Source organism: Nomascus leucogenys, chromosome 6, assembly GCF_006542625.1.
Source record: "Nomascus leucogenys isolate Asia chromosome 6, Asia_NLE_v1, whole genome shotgun sequence".
Taxonomy (NCBI): Eukaryota; Metazoa; Chordata; class Mammalia; order Primates; family Hylobatidae; genus Nomascus; species Nomascus leucogenys.
In genome coordinates this window covers 10,736,378-10,753,722 of record NC_044386.1, presented here as the reverse complement: position 1 = coordinate 10,753,722, position 17,345 = coordinate 10,736,378, and the positions used below count along the sequence as shown (strand labels likewise).

Genomic DNA, 17,345 nt, shown 5'->3' with positions numbered 1-17,345 from the left:
GAATCATATTCAGTCAGTAGCTCTGATCAAGTTCTACTCAAAAAAACAAAACGTATCTTTAGGGTCCTAAGAATTACCAGTCAGTGTTAATCATGTGCATGGTGATATTATTTGGCCATATCTAATACTAGCTTACCTGGAAAACAGAGCAAAAGTGGGTGCATTTTTGTTATTTTTGAATCAAATTACCTGCTTCTATCCCATGAAGTTCATGCTACCTTTGACACGTGTAATTAAACTCAGCACATATGATTTTAAAAATAAACTCTGTAAGCTCTAGGAATTTAATAAACACTGCATTGTGGCTAATTACATTATGATGTTCTCCAGTGTGTAAATATTTTTCAACATTATAGGAGGTCCTTCCTCTAGGAATAACAAATATTGAGTTAGTCTGTGACTTTAAACAGTACTGGCTTCCCTCCCCCCCACCAAAAAAAAAATATATATATATATATAGAACAAAAACTAATTTTAAGTGTTGGTCAACTGTCTAATTGTTTTAGTACAAGGCAAAACAATTAGAGCCTTTCTGCATCCTTTCCGCCTCCACTACTGTTTTTCATGTATAGAGTAACATTTGCATACGTGTTCCTACAAGGAGAGCATTTCTGAAGATGGTTATTTATTGCATAGCTTTCGCATTAGTCACAGGTTCCTTCTTCATGAATTTTATCTGCTTCAGTTCATTTTAAGCCCCCATGCTCTTCTGAACCAATTTCTGGTAATTTTCATCAGCATTAATAGAATCTCTTCAAGAGATACTATATTCAGTGTTGAAATGTTAAATGTAATTAAATTTGCTTGCCATGGTGGGGGATTAACTGCACCCACATTGTCATGGAGTACGTCTTCCAAAAATTGGAAACTGTAAAAACAGAGGTGGAGATGAAAAAGAATTAAAAAGGGAGACTTTCAGTTAATTGTGAGGCTGTGTCTGTAGAATCAGATGTAACCCTGAGGTGCTGCCCTGGCCCTGACTTTAGTTTGCAGATGCTGGTACGTTTGGGCATGTATTTGGCAAATAGAGTGCATAGATACCTACCAGATGTCATGCATATTCCATTTAGGAACTTATTTTATCTCTGGGTGTGTAGAATTAAATAGGAAATTTACATTTCTTCATTTAAAAGTGTATAAACCTGACCTCTCCATTTATTTTGTTATTATTCTGAAATAAAAATCAATAAAATTATTTTGCACATCCAGTGTGCTCTTGATTATTTACCCATAATATCTCATTAAATCTTCACAAGGACCCTATGTGTTAGACATTATTCCAGTATGATTGATGTGAAAATTTACACCAAGTAATTATTCCATTACATGATATTTCTGAGATCACAGAATTAAATGAGCACAGGATTTTGTACCCACGTGTACTTAACTGAAGCTGACCCTCCCTCCTTCAGCCTTCTTCTATCCATGGGCATTACTCAATTTAAGCATCTCACTTAGATTTTAGAAAACCCTCCTAGATTTCTGCCTGTTCATAGACCCCTCTCACTGCATACGCCCCTTCTGTTTTGTTTTACGATTTACCTCCATCCAGGTGCTCCAGGCACTTTTCCCTTACAAGAAACTTTTTGAGCCGCTGATCAGCATGGAGCTCAGGATGACGGTGGATACCATGGGAACTACTGGTGTCAGAATTCCCAGGGCAACTGTTACAAATGCAGCTTCCTGACTCAGTTGCATTATGGCTGCATAGAGGCTACACCCATCCTAAGGAGGGCAAGTGAGTCTATCCCTGTCAATGTTATGTAAGAGCTTACTGTTTACATTCATTTTTAGAAGGAAGCCAGAAAAACTTTATCAGCCTTGCTTAAAAATAGCGTTCATGTCTTTGAGAAACTTTGAGAAAACGTGAGTTTTCATTTGATACAAAATTCTTAGTGTATTTAACCAGGTATGAAATAAGCCCCTTCATTGTAGTGTAGAGGAGATGATAATATGAGATTGGTGGTCAGAGGCTGTTTTCTGTGCTAGCACCAATGCATTCTAATTGTATGATTCTAAGAAAAGATGCATGTGTTTTGAATATAACTTTCTCAGAGTGACAGCGGCAGTCTTCTTATCACTGTGGTCCAGGCACCATGTGATGCTGTCTATGAAGTGTGTGGTGTCTTCGTCTTCCATCTGTAGAAGAATATTTTACTGGAGCAAGATTAGGACTGAATATTTCTATATATAAACCTTTATTTTTTGATGATGTGTTGGTGTTATTTATTTTAGAAAAGGTGGGTGGTCACAATTTTTGAAGGCTGAATGCCGACTGAATTTAAGTTACAAGGTGAATATTCTGCACAGGGAATGTACTGCTGTTACTTCACTGTGCTTAATGCTCTCACCAGAACATTTGTCAACATTTATGTGGTGCCCAAAGGTGTAGTTCAGTGACTATCATTCTCCATTTCCTTCTTTTTCTTTTCTTTCTTTGTTTTGGTTTTTGGTTGTTTCTTTCCTAACTGGGGCAATATATTTTGAGAAAGAACAATGGAATAGAATCAGATCCCACTCTGATGTGAACTTTATTTCATTTCATTTTCTTTTCCCTGGTATGTCCCAAATGGGCTTTAAAGCTGCTCATTTTAGTCACTTAATCTCTCTCCACTTCAGTTTCCATAACTGCAAAATTAAAAGCTTCAATTCTATGATCCCTTCCAAATGATTAGGAATTTATTGTGTCTCATACAGGGGCTTCCCAGTGTCGGGTTAGGGTATACTCTAGCTGTAATGCAGACCAGATGAGCAGAAATGGGCTCTCACTTCATTCCCTGGCCTATTCTGTGTGGGTGTCTCATCCTCTGGTCTCCATCCTTTGGTAATCTCACTCCTTGGTCAGTAAAAGTCTTCTGAGTAAGAACATCCACTTTATGCTCATTTATTTATACATGATACAAATACTGCTGTACTAACATTTATGATATAAAAATATAATAAAAACTAAAGCTGAGAACAGCACATTTAAACATAAGTTCAAACTGTCCCTTCCCATACCCCACCTCAGAGGCAACTGCTGCCCCTACTAGCTAAGCTGCATCACTGAGCATATTGTAAGGAAGTTAACAATCAAATTTGAAACCTGAGATATGAGAAATAGGTAATTTATGAAGCTTAGACATTTGTCCTTGTAAGAACCCTTGTCTTGGTTATTACTGGAGTTGGGGGTCAACAAAAGATGACAGTTATATAATTTTGAATGATTGCTCTTGGTTTGCAAATGAGTCCATCACCACCAGCAATTCTGCAGATAGGGAGCCAATAAGATAACGTTGACATCACAGTGCAATCCATCCAGGGGCTGGAAAACAATCCAAGGTGTTTGCTGATCTGTGTATGTTGATAACATACAGTAGACATATGTTTATATATCCCTTTGGATACGCTGTTTAATGGATCACTATCAACCTGAAAAAGAGTCTGTGGCAAATCATTGAGCTCTGTACTTTCTATTCAAAACTATAATCAAAGACTTGGACTAATGTCTTCATAGCAAGCTATAGAATTTGCAGGTAACACAGGGCTAAGAAAATATGCATATGTTTGATACAGAATTCTGTTTCAAGAAGAACATAAAACGCTGAAAAATATAAAATAAAAAAGATTAAAAAAAGAAAAATTTGGGATGCATGTCCCACCTTGTCTGCAGGTTCAAAGTTATCATCTGAAGAGTCTGTAGTGTAGGTAAGTCTGTTTGACAGGGGTTCAGAAAAAAAAAATTACTTATAGTTGAATTCAGGTTTCCTATAAAGCAGCTATTTCATAATGGGAAGAAAGCTACTGTAACCTTAAGTTACATTATTGGAAGTTTAATTTCAAAGTTATAAGAAAAGTGATACTTTCACACCATATGTGAAATCATATATAAACTGTTGAGTGTTTAGAGTTGTGGAAGAGGCCATGGAAAACAAGAGAGCAGTGCAAAGGTGTGGGCAGAGGAGGAGGGGGGGCTTCTAAAAACAATGATGAAACCTCTAAACTACCCCTGTTTGAATTACAGAAGAGAAGATTTTTCAAATGGTTTTTCAAAGTCTGCTATGTCAGTGAAAAAGTCAGTCTCATGCTTTGGTAAATTAGAAGCGAGAAGTAGAACAGAAGGTAGAATCATTTCATTTTTATAAGAAACCATACTATGAATTTGATTACCAGAGCTATCCTTCCATGGAATGGTATACGTTGGGGTTTGAACTGCTTTTCTTGTCAGTGTTCACTGAGAAACTGCTGGAAAGGCTGACGCTTGAAGGAGAAGGATGATGAACTAAATGACTTTCTAGATCCCATCCACATATAAAATTCTATGAGACTTTAAGACGTTGCATCTAGATTGATTAGAACTAGATCAGATTTGGATATGTAAAACTCTAGAAAAGACATAACGATATATGCAGTACCCATTTTTCTGCATGCTAAGGTTTCTGCAGGTAAGATGTGAATTTTGAAAACACTGCTCAAGTGAATAATGTACACTTGTTGTTTAAGACAGAAAAATAATAAGAAAGTTAGATTATTCCCATAAATATGTATTCATTCTTAACATAAAACTCCATGGAAAATACCTTAAATTATATACTGAATATCTGTTTCCTCACTTAGCAACTGGTTAACCATGGGTAGTCGATCTCTCTATTTCCCCATCTGTAAAAGAGAAATAACAGTTATAATAATGGTGATAGTATTTCCTGAGTCCCTAAAGAGTAGTCAGTCCACTATGGGAAAAGAAGGAGGACATTGCTTTTTGAGAAAAAAAAAATGACGTAAGTTTATTAAAACATGTTCTCCATGCTGAGTAGAGTAGGATAGGATTTAACTCATTGGGCTTAACTAAATACAAGGTCTACAGTATTTGTTAGATATGCATGCTTTGTTGACTGTTTAATTTCTGAGGAGACTATTGCTTTTCCCACTTGAATAGCAAGGGAAAATTGTTTGGGAAAAAACTGGCCCAATATGTAGGGAACAGCTGCCGGGATGATGCATAGCTTGCTGCTGCACGCTGCAGCCGGGGAGGCCAGTGGTGATCAGTCCAGCCCTCTCTATCAGGTAAAACTGCAGCTGATGGAAATTACAGTCCCTAGTTTCAGGGGACACAAAGATAATTTGGTTGTTCCTAAAAAGGCGTAAACAAAATATTGGCTAAGCACAGACAGATGTTAAGGTTATACTTTGTACATGAATTCATGTACTTGAATTCGGTTTAATGGAGTTGAGCTTATGGTGTAAGATCTTGCAGCTCATTATAACTAAGTTGTTATGGGCTGCTAATTTGCTAGAAGCTGCTGTATCATGAGCCAGCCCAACTGCCTTGATGGGTCTCCTGATAGTTAATATGGATTAAATGTGAATCTTTTATTTTTTCCCCTGTGGTCTCACATAATGATATTAGCTTGTCTACAGTGTGACAAATTCAGTGTACCAAGAGCATCTGGTACACTATTCTTTATGACTGAAAATAAGCCTGCAGACTTGATAATGTACATCCATTAAGACACTTCCGCACATTGGAGCGATGTAGACGGGTGATGGCTGTGGAAGGAATCTGTTGGTCACAGTTCATTTTGCTCCAGCTTATATAAAAGATTTCAACGGTGGTACATTTATCACTGCTACATCCTTACAAGTTCTTGTTTGATTAGCAGGATGCAAATGTGGATCTATCCTTTGCTAGGCTGTACTTAATTCGTTCCCAGCAGAGGAATTTTAAAAAGTAAAAAAAAAAAAAAAAAAAAAAAAAGGAAAGGAACTAAAACCTTCACAGCTTGAAGATAGGTTTAAATTCAGTCTTTTGAAGTTGATCTGAGAACGGATCACACTGAAATGTTCAAATCATTAAGCTGCTTTAGTAAAGAGAGTATTTAATTGAATGCACAGTATTGTAAGAAATGAACAGTAAAATCAATCCTGTTGTCCCACATGGATTTAAACAAGTTAATGTAAGAATGTTCATGTTTTGAATATATTACTTCCTAAGCAGTGGGGAAATATATTTCTCAGATGAAACAAAAGCATTGACATGCGTGCATGTATTACATACCTTATCAAGAATAGGAAATACCAATGGGCTAGCTATCTCTGTATTGCCTCTGCTATCCCACTAACTGAGTGATCCTGATTTATTCACTTAACCTCTCTGACTGCCAGTTCACTTTACCTGTGTGACTGCCAGTTCACTTTACCTATGTGATTGCCAGTTCACTACTCTTTTTATTTTTATTTATTTATTCATTCATTCATTCATTCATTCATTCATGTATTTGTGATTGAGTCTTGCTCTGTCGCCCAGGCTGGAGTGCAGTAGCACGATCTCAGCTCACTGCAACCTCCACCTCCCGAGTTCAAGTGATTTTCCTGCCTCAGCCTCCCAAGTCACTGGTACTACAGGTGTGTGCCACCGTGCCTGGCTAATTTTGGTATTTTTAGTAGAGACGGGGTTTCACCATGCTGACCAGGCTGGTCTCGAACTCCTGACCTCGTGATCTGCCCTTCTCAGCCTCCCAAAGTGCTGGGATTGCAGGCATGAGCCACTGTGCCTGGCCCAGTTCAACTACTCTTTACACAAATGGATGATACTTTGTATCCTAAATCAATCATTGGATCATTGTGAAGATAAAATAATTAGAGTAACAATATGGCTTTTATTGTACAAATAATAAAACTATTATGCTATTATGTTAGGGTACAATTTTAATAATAACTCCCTCTTACCTGATGTCAGCCCTATGGTAACCTCAGTCCCCTCAATCAACAGTGGATGTGACAGCAGCAATTAAAATCCACTCTGGAGGCAATGAGGAGCAGGAGCTATGAAAAATAACACACGGAATGGGTGAAAAAAAATGTCAACATAAATGAAGCAGAAGAAACTGAGACTATTTTTTTTGGCTGTAAGAGCCCGTATCTACTGGTGTCCGTAGCCCCAGTGGACTTTATTGTGTTCGCCTAATTATGAAAAAGCTCTACAGTTGACAGGGACATTTAGGGACTGGCAAACTAACATCCTTGCAGTGCAATATAGTGCAAGATCCATGTTTACACTGTTGACCCTCAAATGTCAAAAACATACTTAAATTTCATTAACTATTTTCTTGTCAGTGAAACACATGAGTTCCATAAAATTTCAAAGGGTTTCTTATTTGGAGTATGGAAATAGATGAGATGGTGCATCAAATTCAGTAAACGAAGAAAATCAGGATCATTGTTGAATATCAACCTTTTACTTATGTCAAACTTCCAATGTAATTTGCCTGATAGTAAATTTGCCCCTAAACTGCAATAAGATGGAATCTAATTGCTCTCTGAAACGCATCCACACACATTCAATATTTGTCAAGGTCTGTGCTTATATCCCTGCTGTTCTTTGAGCCTGGAATGACATCCCTTTCACGTGGTCAAATAATAACCTCCCATTGTCCATCTCAAATACTAGTTCCTGCATGTGAAGTTGCCCTCCTTCTCCCCACACCCTTCCATCTTTTCTAAGGGAAAGTCATCTTTGAAATTCATTTGTATCCCATTACAATTTAACTTTACTTTGCATTCTATTTAATGGTGTGTCGATTTCAACTATTTTACTAGACTTAGAACTGTCAACAGGATCCACACCTGAATTAATTTTATGCTCATATCTTCCCTGACTGTGTCATTCAGCACCTTGCAGAATGCTTTGCACATAAGCATCTGTTGCCCTACTGCTGTTTTACTTATTTATTCCATAAATGTTTATTTGATACCTAATATGTGATAGGATACTAGAGATTTGGATGAAGAAGATAGTGTCATTCTTGCCTTAAAATAAAACATAATGATAAGTCAAAAATAATTGGAACTTGTGATTAGCTGCCAGGCAAAGTGGGAAAGGCTCAATACACACCTGTGGTTGTTGTTAGTGAGAAGGTGGTGCACTCTTGGCATTTCATGTATGCACCAGAAAAATCTGATATTGTGGGTATTTAAGAGAAATTCAGCAGCAATACCACCATATTGTTGGGGACAAATTTTGGTTTCCAATGGTCAAATTAGATAACTCACTGGAAATTCTCCAGCCACCGAAGAGACTGAAAACTTTTCCTAGTCTTAAAATACTGACAGACACTCAAATCTCAAAGAGCTACTGAACTCTGAAATTCGTTAGAACATTTTATGTTAGGAAGAAGGTAAATTATGAGAAAACAGATTATTCTGCTAGGAAGGAGGTAAATGATGAAAAAATGTATTATTCTGCCATGCAGTTATGTAGGATAAAAGCATCTGAAAGTGTCAATTTTATGACTGAGTTTATTTTTTTTAATGTAGATTTCACAATTTGGACAGAGAGCTTTGCAGCTAGGTTGATAGAAATCAAGTATCTACTGATGCTTTTCTGAAAAGCCAGAACAGTGTTCTTCCTCACTCTGAAAAGTTTTATGTACATTTCTTGGTGGCCAATAACGGGAACATATTTTTGAAGATGCTGTCATCTTCTAATATAACTGTACTGTAATAAGTAACCTTTTGAAATTAATTATATATTTATATATAATTATTTAATCTTATTTAATTGTATATAATTGTTATATCTAACTATATTTTATATAATAATGTTAAGAAAATTAATTTTTATCCTTTGGAAATAAGGATCCACTAAAAGATTCTAAATAAATGAGTAACATAATCACATTTGTTATTTTTACTGAAAATTTTTGGCTGTATTGTGGAAAACAGATTGAAAGCAAGTATGAACAGGGCAAGAGATTAATTAGAATACTGCGTTTAGGAATCTGGGCAAGAGATACCTGTGGCCAAAACTGGAGTGGTATTAGTGCATCACTCAGTGGGCAGATTAGAGACGATTTGTTATGTATGTCTGGAGAGGACAGAGTCTAGAAAGATTTGCAAATCTGTGGATCAGGCAACTTGGGCAAATGATGCTATCGTTCTGTGAGATAAGAAAATAAAGAAGTGGGAGGAGGTTTGTAGGATTTGGTTGATTTTGGTTTTGTATGCGAACCTCTTGGTTTTGGGAATGAATGTCAGTGGATAAACACCAAGAACTAGTCATTGAGGCTTTCGGAATGGATGAGCTTGTTCAGAGAAAGTAGAAGAATCACAAGGACAATGGTGGCTTGAGAGAGGAAGAGACAGCCACAGAGGAAAATGAGAGGGTCAGCCAAAGAGGTGGGAAAGAAAGCAGGAGATGGTGTGTCAGAAACCATCAGAAGAGTTTGTGCGGAAAGAAACAGGAGACCAACAAAGTAAAATGCTGTTACCAGGTCAAGTCAAGTACATGATGCTTGGTGATAAGAGCATGTATAATTATTCCATTGATATGGATATTTAGCTATTTAAGTTTCAACAAAGAGCATTGAGTAAGAAAGGATAAACATCATCCTTTGTCACTCAAATATTTCTGTTCTGAAAAAATTATTCCTAAAACGGGTTAGTTATACAAAGGATGTACGATGATGACACAGAGGGTAGAGGGGAGAGAGAGAAAGAGTGAGTGAGCAATTCATGGAAAAAGATCATTGAACAGAAATTCTGCATTGGAAGTGCTATAAAAGTGATTTAATGTCATTTTAAACTTTCCCAGATTGATATTGTTAGTTTGCTCTTCACTATTGCACATTTTCTCATATGGATGCAAACATTATTTGTTGAGGGCAAGTAAGGCATCCATCCACTCATCCATCTATTCCTCATGTATTGAGAGCACTCTATGGTAGATGAGAAGAAGGTGATAATGCAAAAGCATGGTCCCTGTCATCAAGGCATATATGGTCCAGGAGAGGAGACAGGAATGTAACTAACAGAATTTAGGAAAGCGTTTTTGGTGCTATGAGAGTAGTGGACAATTCTTCTCAGGTGCTGAGATTGAGAGTGAGGTCAGAAATGTACGTATATATAGAACAGATGGCAATTAAATGAAGTAATGTGATTCATCACTGTAAAATTGAAAGGCAAAGGCATTTTTGCTAGACTTGAGGAACAAGGAAAGGGTAGAGAAGAGGAAATGGATATTTGGAGCAATGAATGAATAAATGCAGACTGAACACATGCAAAGTCCATTTGAGAAAATGCAAGTCATCGATTTTGGCTGAGCCTGGGATTCTGGTACTTCGTCTTTCACCCTTTAAATATAGAAAGGCAGCTTTCTCTACTGTGGTATAAGTATAGGCAAAGATGTTGGTGTACGCCCCCTCTCTGTCTTCATTGCCCTTGTTTGGTATATCTGAGTTTGGCAGTGATCCTCTTAAAAGTTAAGGGCCATTATTGGAAGGAATTATTTCAGTTGTAGTGTGAACTTGAACAGTACAATAAGTATAATTCTTTCTATGGTTGGACATAATAATTCTAATATTTTATTTCCAGGCAGGCAAGGAAAACTAAAATAAAAGAGAGTGTGAAATGATGACCTATAGTTCTTCCTCATTAAAGGAATTTGTGCTATTATTTTGGTTGTATTGTTCCTGATTATATAGCCTTCATTAAAACAGTGGAAATACATATTCCTAGAGCTTGGCAGCAATGGGTTTCTGAACTGTTGTGTGGGTTAGACTTCTTGTTACAGTTCCAGCTAATCTTTGGGAAGCTGCTTTACATCTCTAAGTCTGAGATGTCTCTGACAATCAAATGCCTACCTTATTGAGTCAACGTTGGAATAAATAAGTTAATACATGTAAAGCACTTAGCAGAATAAGGTACATGATAAGTAATTACTTAAAATATTAACTGCCGTTATGTGCTGTTATCATAAGTAGAATAGTCATCCCCAAGCAGATACGGGCATAATAATCGCTAATAGAACTTTTTCAGAATGCACATGCTGGGCTCTGTTGCCTACACATTTGTGTCTTCAGTTCTGGGGGAATGGACCAGGCATTTTAAACAGTTCTAGAGATTACTGTGATAGAGTTTAGAGTCACCCATATAATATTGCTACTAAATTTTTAAATATAATGGAATTATACATCATCTTAAAATACGAAGAAATGTAGCCTTTGTTAATTTCATGGAGTCCTGTCATCTAGTGAATTAAATAAACTCTATTAAGCATACTTTATTTGGCTAACAAGGCATTTGGCAAGAGAAAATGGCAGAGCAAAAGCAGATGGAACACTGCAGAATGAAGGAGTTGGAGAGAAAGAGGTGTTTCGTTATATTTTTATTTTATTGAGTGTGTTCTGGAAAGGTGCTTATGATTCCATTTCCAAGTTCTGATTCCTGTCATCTGCTGCTTTGCTGGGTAACCCAGGATGACACTGTCTTTGTTTAAAACATCAATCTGTCAGTTTTGTAAACTTTCACAGACAGCTCTTTGCCATAGTTTCTGACTCACCAATGAGGTCTACACGGCTTTACAGTTGACATTGATTTGTTCCATTACATCTTGACATCATGGCTTGTTCTGTCCAGATTTGTTGGACACTCTGCTGTGGGCTTCCAATTATTACCCTGTCATTTGTGCCACTTTCCTTTCAGAATTGGCTTGGCAACATGTCTCAGTGGGGTAAAATTAACACTGCCAAGAAGCGTGGCTATAGAGTAAACTTGTTCATGCAAAATGGGAATTAAAAATGATATAAGAAAAAGGATCACCCAGGCATATTCAGTAGTATTAATTGTTGGTCAGTGCAGAGAGGAGAGATACCAGGCGGCAAGAACTCACCTACAGAGTGGGAAACTAGGACAGAGAATCCACAGTTCTGTACTTCGATCCTCTCCCAGGTAGAACATCTAAGGAAAAAGTTTAGACAATGATAATGACCATAATCTGCTTTCTAATTAAATACTTAAGAGCACTTGAGCAGTCATTTTGCTCTGTTATTGCAAACATTGTCACTAAGTCAGACTCCATAAAACCATTTAATCTTAGCTGCAGAAGAAATACAGAATTGCTGGTTCATTCTCTTATTTTACATGCAGCTAACTTGATTGTGGTGGCATTTGTGCATCTGAGAACCAGGTCTCATCTACAGACAGGAGGGGCCAGACATGGGGAAGGTGAATGAAGTATGGGGACTGTAGCGGGCCACTGAGGTAAAGAGATAATTTGCTAAGACTCTGGCAGGATCCAGTGGAAATATTAGCTAGTGGTCAGTCGTAGGAAAGGAGGAGGGAAGAAGTCGAAGTGGAACAGAGGAATGTATCAGGAGGATGTCATCAGACAGGCTGAGCCTACCATCCAGTGGAGCCACCAGCAGGAACAGGTGTGGAGAGGCAAAACATCCTCCCCAAGAAGGCTGAGTAGTCAATAAAATGCTTCTGTACAGGCCTAGGCCTAGAGAAGGATTTCTGTCTGTATTATTGACCCAGGGATTTGCTCAAAATAGAACTAGGTATAAGCCCAAATTTCAGAAATAGAGGACACAGCAGGAAAGTTGACCAAAACTTGAAGTATGGGACTTCAGACATTCTTTAAATCTTTCTAAACAGGAACATGACCAGCACCTTGGTGTGGATATGGTTATGCTTGGAAGGAGAGCAAAGGGACCAACCTATGCCACTAGAATATTCCAGCTCAGGGGTTCAGCAGATGTCACAAAGACCTGGGGCATTTTAGATTCACTCCTACTCTGATCTGTCCTTCTTTGCCCTTAGCTTGCCAAGTTATTTTAGAAGATGATCTGACTGCCAAATAAAGAAGATGCATTGAACCCTTGTATTAACCCCTGCTTCCTTGCCAAAATGGCAGTAAGACTTTTAAAAAGGGTTATAACCCCCTAAACATAGACAGTGGGTAAATAAAGAACCATATTTCATCAAGTGTGAGAGGCCATCAATTTTTAGAGTTACTTAAAGCACTGTGAAGAAAGCAGCAGTACTTCCAATAAAGAGTCACACACTATCAAATGCAAGTCATCCCAATTCATGAGCTGGTAAACCCAGAGATACGGAAGCGTGAAAAATGTGTGACTTAGATTGGATGAAAGAAGGTAGATAGACAAAGTGGGAAATGACTTATTATACCCAAGGGAATGGAGTTCTAAGCAGGGGGGCGAGTTAAATCGTAGACCAATTTACACGGGAAAATCTCTCAAAGGTGCAGGGTGTGGGTGCATGGGGCATGAAGTACAGTGGTAAGCTCTGGAGATTGGCTGAACACTCATTTAGATATCAGCTAGACCTCCAAATCCCCTTCCCCACCATGCCAAAAACTAGAGGCTTATTCTCTGGAAGGGGTGAAATTAATTCCCTTGACTCAGGGACCACAAGAAAAACTGTTAAAAGTGAGGTATTGAATACAGTTTTGCTTGCTAAATTTTGAGACCCACCCCTCCTCAAGCTTGCTCAGCTTTGCAGAAAAAGAGCAGGCAAATGTTTATGCTCAAAGCCGGAGCTAGGAAGAACCTTTTCAGGGGATTCTGTATGATGTTCTGCACACAGTGGTTCTCCTGGAAGGCACAGCTAACAAGCCCCACTCATGCAGGCGCTCATACAAGTGTCAGCTCTTTCACCCCAACAGTCACATATGAGAAGACTGCCAGGGAATTTGAGATACCTTCAAAAATACATATTTAAAACAAACAGAAAAATCATAAAATAGGAACTATGCAGAGAGAAGAAAGCAAACATGACCACATTAATATTGTGGAGAAAGAAGAGAGATGATTTTACATCCATAGAATAAATACCAGATGCGAATTAAAAGAAATATTCAGAGAATAAAAACTAGCTCCAAGAAATTAAAAGCATAATAATAGCAATGAATTATTCATTAGAGACTTACATGATTAAATTGATAAAACTTTTCAGAAAGTAAAACAAGATAAACAGAATAATACAAGAGAAGAAGGCTAAAGGAAGAAACCTTGAAGACTAGATTTTAGCATCTGAATAATGAGAGTTGAAGAAAAAACAAGAGTAACCAGAAAAATGTTAAAAAGGAGGAGAAAAGCATTAAAAATTTTCAAAAGAATTGCTTAGAATAAACAATAGGTTTTTGATTGAAAGATCCCTAAATAAATAGATCACTAAATATGCAGCAAAAATGTCTAAAAATAGAGGTATATCAAGATATGTCACCACATACAACATGTTTTCTGGGAGAAAGTGAAAGCAGATTTCATTAAAAAAAAAATAACTGAAAGTTTTCACACTTCTCAACAGCAACATTGGAGAGTAGAAGATAATGAAGCAAAAAATCACTCTCTCAAAACCCTAAAGGAAAATGATTTCCAACCTAGAATTCTCTATTTCTTTACCAAGTCCTATTATTCACGAAGTGTGAGAGTAGAATAAAAATATGTAAAGATGTGCAAAGTGTCAGAACATAATGCCTCTCATTCATTCTCTCTATCTCTGTGTATCTGGAAAGACATTTTCCACCAGGAAAGGAAATAAAGTAGGAAAATAAAGAAGACAACTCATAGAGGAGACAGGAAGCCACCACAGAAGAGAAGGACGAACAAATCTCCTGCCTGAAGATGGAGAGAGATCCCAGAAGACAGCTGTGCAAAGAAGGCAGCCAGGCCAGATTGGAGCAGGTCAAAAACTCCAGGAGAGATTTCTTCAGTAGTTGATATTGACGTGGTATTTCATATGTTTGTGTGAAGAGAAGTTTTAAACAAATTGGAGGAGTTTGGGGTTTGAAAAGTCCGTAGACAACCGAGCAAAGGAACAAAAAACTCCAAGTTCTTCACTTAGGGAAAACAAAATGTTGTATGTGAATGGAAATGAAACTATGCAAAAAATAGTATGTGCATCTTGTCTTAGGCTGTTTAGGTTGCTATAACCAAATACCATAAATTGCATTGCTTATAAATAGCTGAAACATTTCTTACAGTTCTGGAGACTGGGAAACACAAGATCATGGTGCAGGCAGATTTGGTGTCTGGTGAGGGCCCACTTCCTGGTTCATTTAATCACCTCCCAAAGGCCCTAACTCCTAATAGCCTCATCTTGAGGGATAGCATTTTAACATGTGAATCTTGGGCAGGGGATGGAGACACAGGCATTTAGACCATAGAAATGAAGAAGCCTCAGTATTGTTAAGACTTAACAATTGTACATTGTTATACTTCCTTAAAGCTGGATCATACCATCCCAACTAATGCTATACCACAAAGTTAAGTAACGTATTTATTGAAGGAAGTAATGAAAACTATGGCAATGAGTTTTCTGATTTCAGTTTCATACTAAGTTAGCTAAGTCCCCCTAAGATACTTTACATGCTTTTATCTACTTAAAAACATTTCATAAACTCCATTTAATTAAACCAAATAAATCATTAATTTAGGCTGTTTAGGAAAAGTTATAAAATGTTTAATAATTTTTCTTATAATAATCCTAATGTATTATATGGCTCAATAATGTGCTATTCTAGGATGAAACCATTTAAATCTGGTTCTTTGTACATTTTAATGAACTTTTGTGTCATATCTCCAATACTTTTATGAATATTTATGATCTCTTACGTAAGTTAATTTCCACATAGTGGGGAGATTTAGGCTTTCTAATGCTGCTCTGCTTTTTCTTATAACTTCTTTTACCATTGGATGTCCTCTCCAAACCACCAGGTACTCTAAATTCCCATGAAATCTTAATATCTCTGGGCAGTCTCTGTATTACATTTTATACAGCCTGATTTACATCACCACATCTCCTCCAGAATTACCCAGGAGGAGGCCATACTAGTGGTCCTTTACCCCAGAATTACTCTTCTACTTATTATCTTGGCTTCTATTGTTTTTTCTATTCTGCAAATCTAGATAATCTTTAGGGATATTTCTTCATTCTTGACAGTCTCACTTTTGCTGGATTAATTTACTACTACGTATTTCCTTATAACTAGAGTTACAAGTTTCACTAAATATATTCACATAGTTCTAATTTTCCAATTAACTTCTTGTATACTCACCTGCCCTTATTAGCAACATCCCTCTCTTGAATGCTGTTTCATCTCAAATTTTCCAAGAAACTCAGCAGCTTATTCATTCCTGAGAGGTCTGTCCTCCCTCAAACCCCAAACTGTGTTAGAGATGGATAATGTCATCTTTCCAGTTACCCCACAGTTTAAGTATCCTCCAGTGCAATAGAATCTCATCCCTTCTTGTGAAGATGCTGTGTCTTCTCTAGATGCCTTTGGGCCACAATAATGTCTATACCAAGAAGAAAAATTAATCCTCAGTTGAAAAATCAGTCAGTCTTTCCAAGTTAGAGAACCTCCATTCTAGCTCTTCTTGTTCACATTCACAAGCTCAGTTATCAGCTCCAAAGAGAATACCATTCCAGTTCAGGGTGGTTACATCTTGACAGATCCTAGGCTCAGTGGTGTGGCAAGGCCCAAACAGTTTTCCCTGTAAGCCATAGACCCTTGGCTTGGGGTAAGGTAGGAAATGATTGCCTTGAGAGAGTTTCCACACAGCAGTGCAGAAAGGAGGAAGCCTAGCAGGCCCTGAGTAGTTAAGACAGTGCTGAGAGTCCAGGGAGTTCATGGGTCCAAATATCAGAAAGGCAAGCTGCCCCTTCTCATATTCAGCAAACAACTTAGCAGCCCATGTATGTAAGGAAACTAGCGGAGACCAGGGAAAGAACCATATGAAAGGATGTGAGGAAATTGTGCCTGGTACTCACACAGAGGTGGGAATGTTTGCCACCAGCCAAGCTGGGAGAACCCATAGTCCATGGGGCGTTGAGTTGGGTCTCAGAAGTGTCTTGCCTTGGTAGGGCAGGATGGTTAGCCCTAGACTACATGCTGTTCTGCTCTCCCTAACAAATCTAAAAAGCAAGGCTCAAAAGTATCAAATTGCTTTCACATAACTTAATGTGCTTCATAAAAGAGCTGAAGACAATTATAGGAATGCAAACCTATCCGGAACCCAAGAAGGTAAAATGAAAATGTCTGTGTTGAAAGATGATTACACGTCCAGAGGAGCAGAAGGTATGACCCAGATTGAGGAGAAAAAAAGTCAATCAGCTGAAACTAGCACAGATGTTAGAATTAACAAAAAGGATAATTAATATAGGTATAATCAACTTGTGCAAAAAGTTAAATAAAGTGATGAATGATACAAAAAAGACCCAGATGAAATTTTTAGAGATGTTTGATTCATCAATGTCTGATATAAAAATACACTGGATGGGATAAATGGTAGGTTGAGCATTGCAGAAGTAAAGCTTAGTTAACTTGAAGACACCAATATAAACTACCCAAATTAAACACAAAAGGAAAAAAAAAATTGAGTTGCAAGAGAATCCATGAACTGTGGGACAATTCCAAGTGGCCGAAAATGCACTTAATTGGAGTCGTCGAGGGAAAGGAAATAATGGAGAATAGAAAAACAATTCATGAAGAAATAATGGCCTAAAATGTTCAGCTGTGATGGAATCTATGAAGCCAGAGATCCAAGCTCAATAACCCAGGCATA

General features: G+C 37.5%; 1 protein-coding gene across 7 annotated transcripts in view; it reads left to right on the top strand.

The window, feature by feature from the left end:
* Positions 1 to 17,345, top strand: part of CTNND2 (catenin delta 2) — a 938,008-nt gene that overhangs the window by 319,524 nt on the left and 601,139 nt on the right. The window contains exon 1 of one of the 7 annotated variants that reach the window (XM_030813914.1): positions 1,601 to 1,738. The exons of the other annotated variants lie outside the window; for them this stretch is intronic. The gene's annotated coding sequence lies outside the window, so the exon portion shown is untranslated. Of the gene's footprint in view, positions 1 to 1,600; positions 1,739 to 17,345 lie in introns of those variants that run through there. 7 annotated transcript variants of the gene reach the window in all.